Source organism: Lissotriton helveticus, chromosome 8, assembly GCF_964261635.1.
Source record: "Lissotriton helveticus chromosome 8, aLisHel1.1, whole genome shotgun sequence".
In the NCBI taxonomy this organism is placed as follows: Eukaryota; Metazoa; Chordata; class Amphibia; order Caudata; family Salamandridae; genus Lissotriton; species Lissotriton helveticus.
Window position 1 is genome coordinate 1,387,466,740 of NC_136069.1, and position 16,119 is coordinate 1,387,482,858.

Below are 16,119 nucleotides of genomic sequence, written 5' to 3' on the forward strand. Positions count from 1 at the left end.
GTGTGTTCTTCCTCATATCTTTCTTTGTTATTCCTGAACTCTAAATCCCTCTTTCATAATATTCCTTTTTACCTTTGTAGATGGGCATACCCCTTCATTCACACCAGTTACCTGGCTTAACAGAAGAAGGGAATTATCCAGGTAGTCTAGCATTACATATATAACCATACAGACGTTAGGATTAATAATTCTTTGCATACGTATGTTTTCTATTCTTTGGTTAACACAGACTGCTCCTGGTTGAATGGTCCTGTCCTAGAATGGGGAGCGAAGGGGGACAGTTTCTCCTTCCTTGTTCTTTTTCCCTTCTTTCCCGGGTTACTGTTGGTCCTTTGACCTTGTTGGGTACAATAGGTGACGAGGAGAGGTTGGGACTTTTCATCTTTGCATGAGGATCCTGCTGAAATGTAAGTTGGTTCTGACACTTCCCATACAAGAATATGTGGAAATGCTTACAAGCCCACAACACTGCTAAACTAACTTTCTTAGGTTGGGAATAAGCATTTTCCATTTGAGACAAGCTTTGGCTTGCTTAAGGCATAATATGTCTTCAAGCATGTGGGTGTCTGCTGTGTTATGCAAGTATGGCGCCCAATCCGATAGGGCTAGTGTCAACAATAACCTAAGTATGAAGCTTTGGATGAAAATACGCAATTTCAGTAGCGTTCTCAACAGCTTGCTCGATTTTCTGTAAGCTTTGCTCACATACATTTGACCAAAGAAAAGAAACATTTGATTTTGTCAAGTCTCTTCATGGTGCACTGACAGTAGCAACGTTTTGTATGTATCTCGAACAGTAGTTGGTCATTCCTAGGAAGGATCGCAACATAGAATAGTCTTGTGGGGGACTGGTAGTTGACAGCACTTGCACTTTAGCCAGATTAGGTGTCATGCCCCCATCAGAAAAGATATGGCCAAAGAATTTTTACTTTGTCCTATTTCTCAGCATTCAAAGTTAAGCCGGCCTCAGTGAGCAACTGACAAGCTTGAGTGAGAGCTTTGCCATGACCTTATGTGTAGCTCAGAAAACCAATATGTCATAACTATAATCGAAAGCATTCATGACAGCCTCTATGAACTGTAAGTGAAAGGCAATACGACTTTGTCTTTGAGCAATTGGATGGACATCATCATTAATGTGTAATTGGACTTTCGTAGTCTTACGTTTTTCCAACCCATGAAACATCTAAGGGAATTGACTTGGGAATATCTAAGAGACACATTAATGATGATGAGCATTCTTGTTGTAACTCATGGATATCCGTCCCATATCAGCCGCTGTGCTGAAGCAGTAAACAGGCACTAGACGCCATACCTTGAAGCACATGAATGGGAGTTTGTACTTTTGATTTCTTATGCTTCATCGTTTGTGCAAAGGAACCTTGACTTTTTAGTGGCATTGATACAGCCTACGTATACACTTTAGTTTTTGGTGGCGTAAGTTGGGGCAATTGAGACAGTTCATTATATTTCTCCTCAGGCATAATATTTGTTGACTCATCACTATCAATAATGTAAGGTATTGCACAACTATTGAATTTCAATGTGATCTTAGGACAATGTTTGAAGGACTTTGGTGCTTTGTCATGTCAACTTCTCTTCGACCAGTGATTTTCCTCACAGGCGGCCAACCCACCATGTGCATGCTATTCTGAAGAAAACATCGACATAGCACAACCATCTTCTTCACTTTCAGCATTGATAAGCCAATGACTGTTTCTTGCATCACTTTGCCTTTAAGCGTCTCTTTGTGCTGACACCTGATTGATCTCGGCCTCGCTTCCCTTTTGTTAGCAGTGTTATTTTGCACTTTGCAGGTATTTCTAAACCAGGTTGCATCCGCCTGCATGGCATAGTAGTTCAATACCTCTTGTGCGGCCTCAAAGCAGGTTCTCAGTCGCTGATGTGTACACTTTGCAGTGAAGCTTTATTTTATTATCTCAGATGCTTTACATGGAACTAGGGTAGTGCTTTGAATCCACATATGCGAGACATCAATTCCACATTTTGACACAGGTACATGTGGCACTCATGAGCAATTTGCTGGACCACTGCAAATTCTCTGGGAGAGCACTGTGGATGTTCGGGTTACTTATTCCCTATCTTGTCGTCAGTTGTAACGTCCTCCCAGCCCCGGGTACTCACCAATGACTACGCCAAACAGGGAGCCTAGTATAACACGTCTTTATTCTTCTGCATGTAACCGTGAACTCAACATTCTAAACCTGCATTTCACTTCACTACGCGCTATTGCTTACGTCACATTTCTACAGAGTCCATCAGGAGCCATAAGAGATCTGTCATTACAAACTCACACAACACTTCAACACTGCCATTTATTTAATTGTGGCTTGTTATCATGGATTTTATTATCACATCTATTTCGAGATCACCACATTGCATTATTCATTCAGTTTATAATCTGTCAGTAATGTCAGTGGTAGTTGCTTGCCTGCTACAGATCTTAAGATCTTTAGAAACATCAAGCATTTGTCAGTCTTTCAAAATATACTATGAAGCCAGAGTTAGTTGTGCAAAATGATGTTCATGCAGCTGTAATAAAAGATGAGTACAATATCAGATCCTTTGCTTTGACATTTCAGCTTCACAGCATGAGTCATGACCTTATGCTGCATTTTGGAATATGCAATGTGTTAATCCTTCTTACTGGAAATGACGTGTTCATCTTATAATTATTCTTCCATTATCAGCCATTGCAATCCGGTAACCAAGCGATGTTATGTTTTAATACATGTTTGTGGCTATATCGGTATCGTTTTGTCTACAGTAGTTCATGGATTCAGTTAATAAAAAGAAAATATATTTTTGGTGTGAATCATTTGGAAACCGGAAGCCAATTTTCAGTTTCCTTCTAGTTAACGGTAAAACTGTTATAGGAAAGAGCCGTTATAAAACTCTGGTTCCTGTTAGAAAACATAAAACTACATTGTCACCTTTGACCCGGATCAGAATATTTTTTTAATATGCGATGACAGAACAGCTAAAGGGTATCAATAGAACATATGAAGTGATGCAACTTGACCTAAGGAGTACTGAAAGCACACAACTTGATGCAGCACTGGAAGCACACTGCATCTGTGAAGGCGGGACCAAGTGGCAGGTTGAGCCTATGGTCAACTCATGGCGAGAAAAAGGGCAGCTGGCCGCTCGACGCTGTCTTGATGAGTTAGTGTTGCCATTCAACAACTGGCATCATGGCTTGAAGCATCATACAAACTGCGCAAGCTGAGCCACCCAGGGTTGTGAACCTTCGCTGTTGAGAAGCAGATACTTTCCTTGAAGATCTATCACAGTCCGTTACAGAATTAAAATAGTGTTACAATAGTGTTCTTGGTATGGAAACTCAGTGCGTTCAATTGTTTTTATACAAATTGTGCCGTGCATGACTATCACATAGCTGTTCCCTTTTAGTGAGCCCAGGCGGAACATGCGAAGTTTCCTTTGCGGAAATTTTAGAGAAAAGAACAAAAATGAAATTTAAAGGACCCACTATGACACAAAATACCATTCCAACTAAACATGTTCAAATGTAGCTAGAAATCACATGCAACGAAATGCACACAAGAGACAATTTTGTTCAGGGGGTGACATTCCCTAGTCCAGCCGGCTCCTGCCCATATATTTCACTTTCTATCCTTTTTACAAGCCTTTGCGCTTTTCCTTGGCATATTTATTTTAATTTCATTTTTTTGATGGTCTGCTTTTGTTTTTAAATTGTCACCCCTTATACCCCCATCCCAGCAGTGCAGAAATGACACGCAACTTTTTTGAAGAGGAGGAAGTGGCTGGACTTTGGCTGAACTTATATTCTATGTGCTGCGCCACCTGCTCCTTATTTTGGCTCCATTTTAGCGCCATGACCAGCGAGATGTACAACCTTGCAGCACACGTTCTACACCGGTGCATTTGCCACTGTGTAGTTATAAGTGGGACAGACTTTACATAGGAAGAGTGCTTTCTGTTTTGTTAATAACTTTAGCGCCGTTTGACGAATCTTGACAAAAAAAATACTTCGTCCAAGCTCATGGATAGCTTAGGGGGTGATTCGTCAAGCAGGGGTTGAGAGAATGGGGGGTCATAAAATGCAATTTCCCCATGCAATTTCTATAGGGAATTTTGAACAGTGCTACAGCCAAAACAGCTTGACAGAATTACAACAAATTTGGCACAATGCTGGATATTTACACAGAAAGTGTGTTGTTTTTGATTTGGTCTAGTAGTTGCTTATAAATCAAGGTGAAGACCGTATACATATTTCAGGCCACTGTAATACCACTAAACTAGCAGATGAAAAGGTTAGATCTGATTTGGTGCCATTAATATCTACAAAGATGTTTGTCAACTAGTTCAGAACTCAGGGAATCAGTCCTTACATCATAGTACAAAAGAAGAAATAGTATAGGGGCAGGGCTGGGCCTGGCCAGCTGGGCCTCATGGGGGGGGTTCCCGGGGACAACAAAAAAATAGATACTGTGATACTGCGATAGTGATGCAGTACCACAGTATATATTTTTTTTAAAGGACGGATTCCTACCCTTTTCAATTATAACCCCCCTCCCCCACCCCCCGATGGTGGGCCAGGGCCCTGTGGGGTCAGTGCATTGTTTTTAAATAACATCATTAGAAAATACAGGAGGGGGCGTGTATAGGCCTCCCTCCCAGAGATTCTTATTGGCCCTGGTGACCCCCACCCTCTGGCTTGATGCATACTTTATTTGGGGAGGGGAACATGGGGTCCGCTTCTTGAGCCATGTAATGGCCTGAGAGACCCCATCCCCCACAGCCCCTTAAATTATTAATTAGGGGAGAGGACGTGGGTCCCCCCTCCCCAAGCCTCATAATGGCCCTAGGAACCCCATTCCCCAGGGCCTGAAGGAAGAAAGTGTCCCGGGAACCCATACCATGGAATATTGTGTTTTTCGCCACCCATAAGAGCAGGCATGGAACATCTCATTGCTCTCGCCCAGGGGTGCAGAAAGGCTCCTGTAAGGTGGGAACAAAAAGCTATACAATGCTCCACCAGGCAGAGAACTTAGGATTGCTCCCAAGTGGTAGGAGAAAAAAAAAAAGCCCGAACCCCCCTCCTTCCCAAAGATATAATGGATGGGGCTGCAAGGGATGAAGACCCTTGGTCTGTGAACCTCTACCCGCAGCCCTTAATGTTGGCAATAGGTGTTAGGTTCCCTGGGTAGGACCATGACACCCACATAAAAAATAAATACATTTAAAAAAACAAGGTGTCACTGTCTCCCACTCATGGGTTAGCAAGGACACGTAAGCAGGGAGCCAACAGAGCTGCTCGGACCATGGGCATCTACCCTCAGCCCCCAGCATTTGAAATAGTTGTTGTGCATCCTGGTTGGGACCAGGGCACCCAAACAAGGAAACCAAAGAACAAAACAACCAAAAGAAACATGGAATGACCAGATTAGACACTCATTTCATATTACCTGCTCCTGCCAGGGAGTGCCCCATAATTCCCAACAAGGGCTTTTGTGGTGCCCTTAGATGAAGCAGGGGCATAACCAAGTTTTTTCAAAAATGTTGTAGGAGACTGCAGGGAGCACAGCCGCCCCCCATTAAAATTTTAATAAATACAGTAAGTCTCCTGGTTCATTGAAGCCATGGCCCTCGGAGAGCTTACCATGTGTTTTTAAAGCACTTTGAGCCAGCCGCGGCCCGTACAGGTAAGTGCAGGGGATCGGTAGGGCCAGGTGAGGGGGGATTTCAACGAACGATGACAAGTGAAAATTTAAAAAATGATTAATTTTCCCTTGTCATTGTCCATCGAAATCCAACCTTCCCCCCCACCCCCCGGCCCCACCGCCCCATCGCTCTTACCTGCAAGGGCAGCTGCTGCTTTGAGCTGGAGCTGTATGTGCTTCAGCTGGAGTGCAGAGACCCCTTCTAGTTGGTTCTTTATAGCCTGAACATTTTTAATAAAAGACTTGAAGAGATGTTTAATATTTTTATTTAAAAAATGCTGCAAAACATGTTGCGACAATCACTACTATTAAACATTGCAATGTGTGAATGTAAAAAATATACTCTTGATTATAGTTAGTGGTGACTTTTTGACAAGCCAAAAGGTCTCATTTTGCAAATATTGATGCCCTGACTACTTGATAAAGCCAATAGCCCCCCTGTTTTTTTATTTTGGTGTTTTGCCCCATTGACAAAGCTGGTAGGTCTGCTTTACTTAAAAAGACACTGTTTATATTACATGACAAAGCTACACGCACCTGCGGTTTGGTCTCAGGGCATGGCCACGGGCTGAAAGCTGTGCATGGTGGGGGGCACCTGCTGGGGTTTGGACACTAGGCCAATTACTCAGAGCACACTGTCCAAGGCAATGCATGGTGGGGGGCTGGGTGCCTGCAGTGTGTTGGGCACCCACATGGGGTGAGCGATGGACATCATAGTATACTTTACATAAAAAAACTATAGAAATTCACCCCCCAAAAAAGTTTAGCTGATGTTATAGTGAGGAATTGTAATAATACTATAGTACTCATTAAAACAAATCTGAGAAAGTCACTGAAAAACACAAAGATAAAAGGGACATTACAGTTAGGTGAAAATGTCAGTTAAAACATACCATTTTAGATAAACAAAATGACTGAGATTCATCAGTTATCTCAAGTAACTATAACTTGTACCCTAAAGTAACTATAACTTGTACCCTTACCATACAATGCTAATTATCTCCCATTTTACCACTACTTGGGTTCCCACATGGGGGTTGGGCACAGGGCCTGTCTTCAGGCCAGGAACTGTGTCCAATCCAACAAGTCACACAGCCAAAGGGTCTGTGCTATAGTGGGTTAGACGCTAGTGGGGGTTTAGGCGCAGGACCTGGCTGAAGGCCATGTGTAGTGCAGGGTTGGGCACCTGCAGGGGGCCCTGCAGTGAGCACAAAGATGGACATCTTGCTTCACATTAAAAAAAACATAGAAATCCACTACAAAACCAAATGTTAAAGTGACGGTATAGATATGAATTGTTAATAATAAGTTACTTTAAATTAAAACAAAACCACTGAAATTCACCAGTTATAGTTATGTCACGTAACTATAACTCATGCCCTGAAGTAGCTGTAGCTTGGGAAACATCCTTTACAACGCAACTTTTACCACGCAGTGCCTTTACGACGCAACGTTTACAACGCAAACCATTACAACGCATTGCGCTGGGGGGCGCTCTAGGATAGGGAATAAGTTTAATTTACTGTCCAACACCTTCCCTAGTGTCCACGGGGACTGGAGTTGGAATAGACAATTAAACTATTCACTATCCAGCACCCCAAAGCGCTATGCGTTGTAAAGGTTTTCGTTGTAAAAACCGCGTTGTAAAGGCATGCGATGTAAAAGTATGCGTTGTAACTTCATACATCCCTGTAGCTTGCAGCCTTGCCATGCAATGCTAGTTATCTCACATATTACTTCACTCATGCCATGCTCTATGACATCATTGATAACATCACCCCAACATCTGAAATGGCATCATTGATGACAATGCTGTGCATGGCGGGTGATAAGATGGAAGCAGATGGTAGAGTTACAGAAGCAGTATGAATGGAAGCCATCTGCTCTTCATCTGAGTTACTCTCAACATGAACAATCACTGGTTCATCTTCCTCACTGAAACTGAGCTGTCTGGAATCACCCTTTCCCCTTGTCTGGCACTCCTTGTTGGTCCACTCCATATCATTTTCAAATGAAGGGGGATTTGAATAAGATAGATGGTGGTCTTTCATTGCACCAGAGATGGTGAAGACAATGTGTCTGCTGTAAGAGCAGTCACAAAACTCTGATGTTCAGCAAGTTGAACTTCTTGCCCTGCTCCTACCACAAGAAGATTAGGCCTTAATCTCTTGTTGTCTTTGGGTTTCCTGAGAAGTTTCATCATACTATGATAATTCCACTTTGGACTCACTGGTCTCCGCCATGATTGCTGTCACTGCAGCACTGAGAGACAGCTCCTTTGAATTTGGTGGAAAAGATACCATTGGTGAGCCAGGAGGGATCTTGCCAGAACAGGATTCAGTAGGTACTCTTTGCACATATTGATGAAAACAATGAGAGCTTGAAGTTAGTGTTTGCAACAATCACGATTTGTACCCAGCAGTCTTTGTGCCCACCACCAAGGGGCCTCCCTTTAGAACTTTCCAGTGTTCAAATACGTTTCTGGACCTCCCAATGTATGCATATATTGACTTCCAGTCTCTTGGGACACTATTCTGAAATTCCAATTCATTCTGGATCCAAGCCATGTTTTGTGGAAGCAAGTCTCCTGTTGCTAAAAGCTCCAATACAGGGAAATCCCTGCTTCATCTCCACCTGTGCAAAGAATAGGTAGAGGAATTCAGCACACATTGTGGCTGACAGGTGCTAGCTCACATCTGAGGTATGTGTTCATAGTGAGTTCTTTTAAATGCCGGTTTCCTTAAAAGTCCAGCATTAGTCATCACTTGATTCTTGAGCTAGCACTTTCTACAGTGCTGCATTTATTCCTGATTCATGATCCATCACTATTTTAACACATCCTTGATCCTTCAACATTCTCTCCTTCTGTATTCAACCTTTTCCCAGTTTCTGTCCTTTCCATTAACTTAGTTCAAGTTCCTAGTTTGCTATCTTCCTATTCCTTCTGTCTTAGCTTCCATTTGGCTTATATAGTTTGTTACTCACTTTCAGACAACTGTGTCCTTTGTTTTCCTTTCTTTCCTGTTAAGCACTCCTCCTTGCTAGCTCCTTGTCTATTGTGTCTGCAGATTATACCGTAGATGATGGGATGAGTGGAAATGCAGTACATTTATAATTATGCAAAAAATGACAGATAATCACATAATTCCAGTGGCTTTGCGTTCATGGAGTGTGAAAGAAATTAATGCAGGATGTCATTTGGTTTCTAATTCACAAAAAATGTAAACACCTGTAAATGAACTATTCAAATATTTCAACATATACCAACAGTTATGAAAGTACAAATGAAGCACATTTTGGGGTCGATTCCGATCCGGTAAAATCCCCGTCCGTACGAATCGTATCCGGAGCCGTTTCCGTACGACTCGTACACACACCGTACGACTCGGCGAGTACGATCCAGACCGGGTGATCAGGACGCTATTCGTACGGTCCACATCAGGTAAGGGCGATTCGTATGGAAAAGCGCACAATCACTTACACACCGTACGGCGCGTACCCCCCATGATCGCAGGGGTACGGCGCATACCCCTGCGATCATCGGGGGTACGTGCCGTACACCCAACGTACATGGGGTACGCACCGTACACCCACCGTACAAGGGGTACGGTGCATACCCCATGTATGCTGGGTGTACGGCACGTACCCCCCATGATCGCAGGGGTACGGCGCGTACCCCTGCGATCATGGGGGGTACGTCCCGTACCTGGGGGGGCCGTTCCGTACCTGTTTCGACGCGAACTCTGCGTTTACGACTGTTTTCAGCTCCCGTAGGAAAAGGGTCGTACGTTGCGTACCCGACACGAATCGTACTTGCTGGGTCGTATAAACCAGCCGCGAACCGTAGTGATGTCACGTACAGAGGGTTCCGAGTGAGACTCGTACGGAGATTTGAGTCGTACGGAGTCCTGTACGACTCGTACGGAGTTCGGCTCCTGGTACGAATCGTACTTTGTCGTACGTATGGGACGTTTACGGGTACGATTCGTACGGGGAAAAACCGCTCCGAACGACGATTCGGAGCGCATTTTACCGGATCGGAATCGACCCCTTTGTGTTATAATTCTGAAGTGTGTGTGGATAACACACATTTTAATAGGCTAAAAACAAATAGTGGTGATGCACAAAAGATAAATAATGTATTTTATTTGTATAGTACTTACTATCCCTATGTGTCGTACTGAAGCGCTTACCTACATGGGCAGCAAGCTACATCCCATAGGGTGGTGTGTGGTTGGAAAGGTGGTGTCTTTGTTTTGTGATCCTATGTGGGAAGTCAGTCAGTCAGTCATCATACTTTATTATCGGCCGTGGGCCATAAAAGCAATACAAGAATAAAACACATTGGACTGATCACAAATACAGAAGTGTAAAAAAAATACATTTTTAGTGTGAGACACAAAAGTTAGAACAGGATAAAATCAGATAAAATGCCTTAAAATTGAGTTTAAAATATTGATAAAGATAAATAAACACAGGGCAGTTCGATTGCTGAAATAGGACTTTAGATGCTAGCTGGAGGACTGAACTTATCGATCTGGCCACTTGCCAGCCCCCTTCTTGTTGTTAACAGGTAGAAACCACCTAGGCGCTGGAAGCAATAACAAGTGCCTTAAGCTTAACACTTCTAAGGCACCACATGGAAAATAGAAACCTAGAGGTCACAAATACCAGTAGAGGGGAGGAATCATATTTTAGGATACGGTACACTTCTTGATAGTTCCTGATGCCTAGGTTTTTACAGAGTTGGATAATCCATTTGGCTCTTGCTTTAACATATAAAGGACAGAATAGAAGAACGTGCATGTCTGATTCTACACTGGCGTTGCAACCAGGGCATCACTCAGATGAAGAGTTTACACCTGCCCACTTATTCGTAGAGGCCCTTACCGGTAGTGTTCCGTGTCTGAATTGGACATAAAGGTTTTTTGCTAGGGGGGGCTGGATACAGTCCAGGAATTGTTCAAAACGATATGCAGACTTAACCTCCAGAAATCTTGAGCTTAACACCCCTATTGCACTGTTCTGTAGTATGTTAGCCATATGATGTTCCTTGAGTGTAAGTGCAAGAGATTTTTGGGAGATACAGGGACATGTCTGTTCGGGTGTGAGCCATGAGGCAGCCCTTCTCAGTGAGTAACATAAGTGTTTAATGTGCATGAGCCAAGGGATCTACCCTGCGCTCAGGATAAGTAGGAAGTCCTTCAATTCCTCCCTAAAGTAAATAAGCTTGTGGGTACTCCAGAGGCATCTCAATAAAATAGAGGGTGATTAACTATTGTGTCCCTAATTGGGGTCAAGCCCACATCTAAACGTAATGGAAGCAGGGGGCTGCTCTGGGGAAGACGTAAAAGACGTCTCAGAAAGCAATTCTCAATCGCTTCCAGGGAGGAGGCGTTGACATGTCCCCAAAGCTCGACTCCATACAGCGCACCTCCCCTTGCTTGGGCCTTGTATATTTCTAGTGGAGGGCCTAATATTTTTTGAGGGCAGTCATTATATATCTTCAAAATACCCCCTGAAACTTGTGCAAGTTTTAAATGTGCTTTGGCGAGATGGGACCGCCAATCCATCCGATCATTCAGGGTAATCCCCAGATAATTGAACGTGGAGGTTCTTTCCAAGGCCAAACCATTCATGTGAGGATGGGACAGATCTGGCATGGGGGAAATGAATCAATGCTATGTGTGATGGCCTCCAAGGTGCGGCTATTGTGTTATGGGTAGCAGCTTGTAGCAGTGTGGTGGATGATGACACACAGACGAACAGTTTATGTTTTGTCAGTATGCTGGCAGCTTTGAGCGGCTCTGCAGGTCTCTTTACGGTAGTATATCATTATAGTCTGATAGCTGGTTACTGCATTTGGTTATCCAATCTGTACTTTAGAGACAGATTTACGTACACTTCACGCAACTCAACACAGCAAGGCAACTTGCTGTGCTGCGTCATGTGAAAAGGAAGCAGCAGTAATGTATCTTATTTACAGTTGGTGTACTGTGTGCTGCTTTGCACCAATGCAGGTACTCATGTGCCATGGTACAAGGATGCCTGCATTAAGGGCATGATTATTTTTGTGCAGAAGGGGCACCTTCCTGCACAGCGGTATGTAGAACACAATTGAAAGATGAATTAACGAGGAGAATTAAAGATATTTCTCCTCTTCACGCCTTTCTGGTGAAAGGCGTAGCATTTTAATGAATGCACAGGTTTACTATCTTTAGTAAATCTGAGACAGCAAAATCTATGGGTGAATGCATGGAAACGCCCATGCTCTACCCAGGGTACGCCATCCCAATGCAAGATAACTCTAGGTAACGCTATACACTGCCTTGCGTTACTTTGTATTTTCTAAAACTTGCAACGCCATGTAGAGCGGCTTTGCATAGCTTCATAAATACAAACAATTACTTTGCATTGGGCTGTATCACAATTTGACGCAACATTTTTGTAAATCTGTTCCCAGTGTATATGTCTTGGCCAGAGCTGGCATTGTTGGAGGGTGAGAGAAGTGGAGAGATGAGCTTGGATCTGCATTGTTACTATCATCTCATATCTAAAAGTCATTTTGAGAGCGAAGCAATGGCCATAGTGTATAAATAATTAGGACCTGCAGTCATTAACTAGATTAAAGTCTTACGATGGTGGTATGTGACAGATCTCTTCAGTTATTCCATGTCTTTTCATTTAGTGATGGCTGGTTTATTGGCTGCATATGACTGATGATGGACAACCTTCGTAGCAAATATGGCTCAAATGAATGTAAGAAGTCTAAGTTACAGTTGGTTGCTGATCGCTGGATCTTAGGGCATTAGTAGTAGTGCAGACCAGAAATGTTATGAATGAACTTACATAATTATATAGTACCCTGGCAAAGCATAGGTTAGCCTTTCTTCACTTACCTGTTTATCAAAAGTAGTTTGCTGGTCAGGTTGTTCCCAGCCTGTGAAATGAAAGCTAAAGATTGAGATTGAGAGTGTGACTGTCTTTCCAGTATCTGTGGCTGGGATGCGGGTGATGTAGTTGTCTTGGAAATAACTTTTGGAAAAAATAGGGGACCCCTACTAATGGTGCGTTCGCTACAAGTAGGGTTTAACAATCATTTGAGAAAGGAAACTGTAGCAAACAAATTTTATATTATATGCCATCTCCTATGGGGTAAAACTTTAAATCAATGTAGTGTACATCACAACATAAGGAGACAATAATGAATATCAAAGAATATCATTTGTGTAAAAATATAATCAGTTTTATTTCTATTTTTCTCTTTTTGGTTTGTATCATATATATTTTTTACACAGTTATAATTTATTCAGGATATTGCTAACATTGTATATATATATAATAAACTATATTCACAGAAAAAAACCAAAGCAAGAAAGACACAGATTACTTTCAAATGACAGGATAGATATTGGGGACTTATGAAGTAGGCAAAGCGGTGGGTTGGAACACTACGCGCGTTTCGGCTACTGCCTTCATCAGGAGACCGTCATTTGCAATAATACATTTATAGACAACACTGAAAAAAATATACAAATATATTTGTCAAAAAAGGTGAATATGTACATTCTTATTATACATTATTTACAAATAGATTTCATGTAGTACCCCTAGGCATGGTCCTTATTTTAGGTCATTTAACAATAGATGTAATACTTCTTTTACAAAAATCGCAGCCAGACATTTTCTATAATATTATACAATTGAGGTTTGTATTTACAACTAGAAAATAATAACATTTGTGTATTAATACATTTGATAAATTTTTCCTATTTTTGACTGATACTTGGGACTTTGAGTTATGAAATATTAAACCATATTGTCACACTTTGGACACAATAGCAAACTAGTAAACATTTTAATGAATACATATTGAAAAAGTCCTATTTACCAGAGCTATAGGGTAAAAGTGAGATTTTTTTTAAATTAAGAAAAGAGAAAGAATCAAAGCATGAAATAATATAGATATCACTATAGTGTGATAAGGATGTAGATTCAATGTCCAACTATAAGGGTCTAAATTTAAAAATAGGTTTGGATGGTTGCTATCTAATTTTCGCTTTAACTTTCTATTATTTGTATACTGCCTTAATACAGGGCAAAAAGATACATTTGTTCAACCACTTACTTTCAAAATCACAAGGTGAATATAACGTTTCTGTGATATATCTTTTTTTGTCTTAGACCACTTGTCTTTCTTCTATATTTTTTAAAAGATCACCAGAGAAGGGTATCTGGGAATAAATGGCAGATTATTTGAGATAAGTTATTTACAGTGATATTTCATCATAGGTTTACTGACTTCACAATTGGTGATGAACATGATATCAGTTCAAATGCTATGCGCTTTATAAAAATGGCATCCAGGCAGCATTTCTACTGTTCGAACTGGTTGATGTAATATCCTATATAGCTAAAGTAGTATGGAAGCTTGACTTTAGCGAGACTTATATTCATAATAATATCATACAATACCAATGGTAAAATGACATATACCTTAAATAAGATGGTGATGCCTCAAACGTGATATCGTTTCAAGATTTGTGACGTTTAGAAGAGCGGTATCCCAATGGCTATGTTGCTAATTAAATAGATGGGGGTGATATCCTATGTAGATCAAAAATAATATGAATGTCTAATTTTAACGATATCTGCTGATGGCAGCATCTTATGTAGCCATATTAGTATTTAGTAGTAATGATAGGTTCACATATATCTTAAAAGACATAGCGATGAACGTTGGTTATGGATAATATTACCACATTCGAGGTTTTAGGGTAGCCATCTTTAAATAGCGAGAATCTGTGGGACAAGTGAATAAGGTAAAGGGTATTTTAAAAGTAAGTTTCTCTAGGTTGATTTGCACTAAAATGCCTACGCTTAGGATCTCACCTGCATAATATCGTAAAGATTCTCTGTAGCTGAGTTTACGTGATGCAAAGACCGTCGACTGTTTTCGGATAGAGTGACGAACCTATATTCGAAAATTAAATTACCGCATTCGAAGTCTTGGGGTAACCATCTTTAAAGAGCGAGAATCTATGGGACAAGTAAACAGGGCAAGAGTGTTTTAAAAGTTAGGTTCTCTGGGTCGATTTACACTAAAGTGCCTAAGTTTAAGATCTCACCTGCATGATATCGCAAAGATTCTCTGTAGCTGGGTTTTCCGTGATACAAAACCCGTTGACCGTTTAAGGATAGAGTGACGAACCTATGTTCCAAAACACGGGTCTATATATATGAATTTATTTTTGATTCAAAACCGGTGTGGAAAACTAAACGGGATAATTGGAGTCACTGGCATTTAGACGTCATCAAAAAGCTCATTGATGTTACGATAATGGTTGGTATAGAGAGAGGACTTGTTTTAACGTTGAGCAGGTGCTGTTATCTATGAAGCCATGCTCAATGGTGTTGCGATAGTCGTTGGTATAGAGAAAGGATTTATTTTGATGTTGAGGGACGCCTTAAAGACTTCTGTTTTGCTGCCCTTTGAAGGATTCAACTCCACTTCTTGCGGAACCCGCTTCGCGGGTCCCGCATCGCCCAGGTGGTGTATTCGGCGTGTGGGCTCCTGCTGGGTGAGAGACAGGGCTGCGAGCGCTGGGACCGGGACTCGCTCTCCCAGGAGTCCCGGTAATCCCGAGGCCGAGTCACCTGGCCCGCTCTCCCTGACCGCCCCGCTCCGCCTAATCACGCCATCATGCCTTAAGAAACGGTGAATCCAGCTGCGCGGGAGCACGCGGGAGCGCCCGGGGCGAAGCCCGGGCAAAGGGCGGGCCGTCTGTGGCCGTCGGGGGCCGAAGGAGGCTGGGCTGGGTCCATCCTCCAACATCAGTCTCACGCTTTAATCTTTCTTATTCGGCTATTGTAACCTAAACGTAAGTTGCTACTATTTCTGTTCTACATTCACCCAGGATAAAGATTATCTTTTGGAGTGTTGTACCATTTTATGTTCATAAACTATCTACGATTCTTAATCATTTTCTGCAACATTGACCCGAGGCATTAGCATGTCTTCAGACGCCCTAAACTCGTCTTTACCTACCACTGTTGGGGTTACTATATTAGCGCCCCTAGACAAGTATTTTGCTCGGGCAACAAGGGAGATAGATAGAGAGATAATGCTGGCAGAGAAACGAGCCGAGTGTCGCCTCTCCATTGAATTGCTCAAATATAAACATCCAGTCCAGGTACAAAAAGAGGCATTAACACCTCTTTCATCAAAAAATGTTCTATCCATGGGAGAGTCGGATGTGGATTTATTTAATACTGACGACCTTCCTCTGATCTTCCAGGAAGAAACATCTCCAACAACTTTAAATGGCCTAACAAATACTAGTAACATCAATGAAATACCATCAACTTCTGAGTGCCTAATTGATCTGAACTC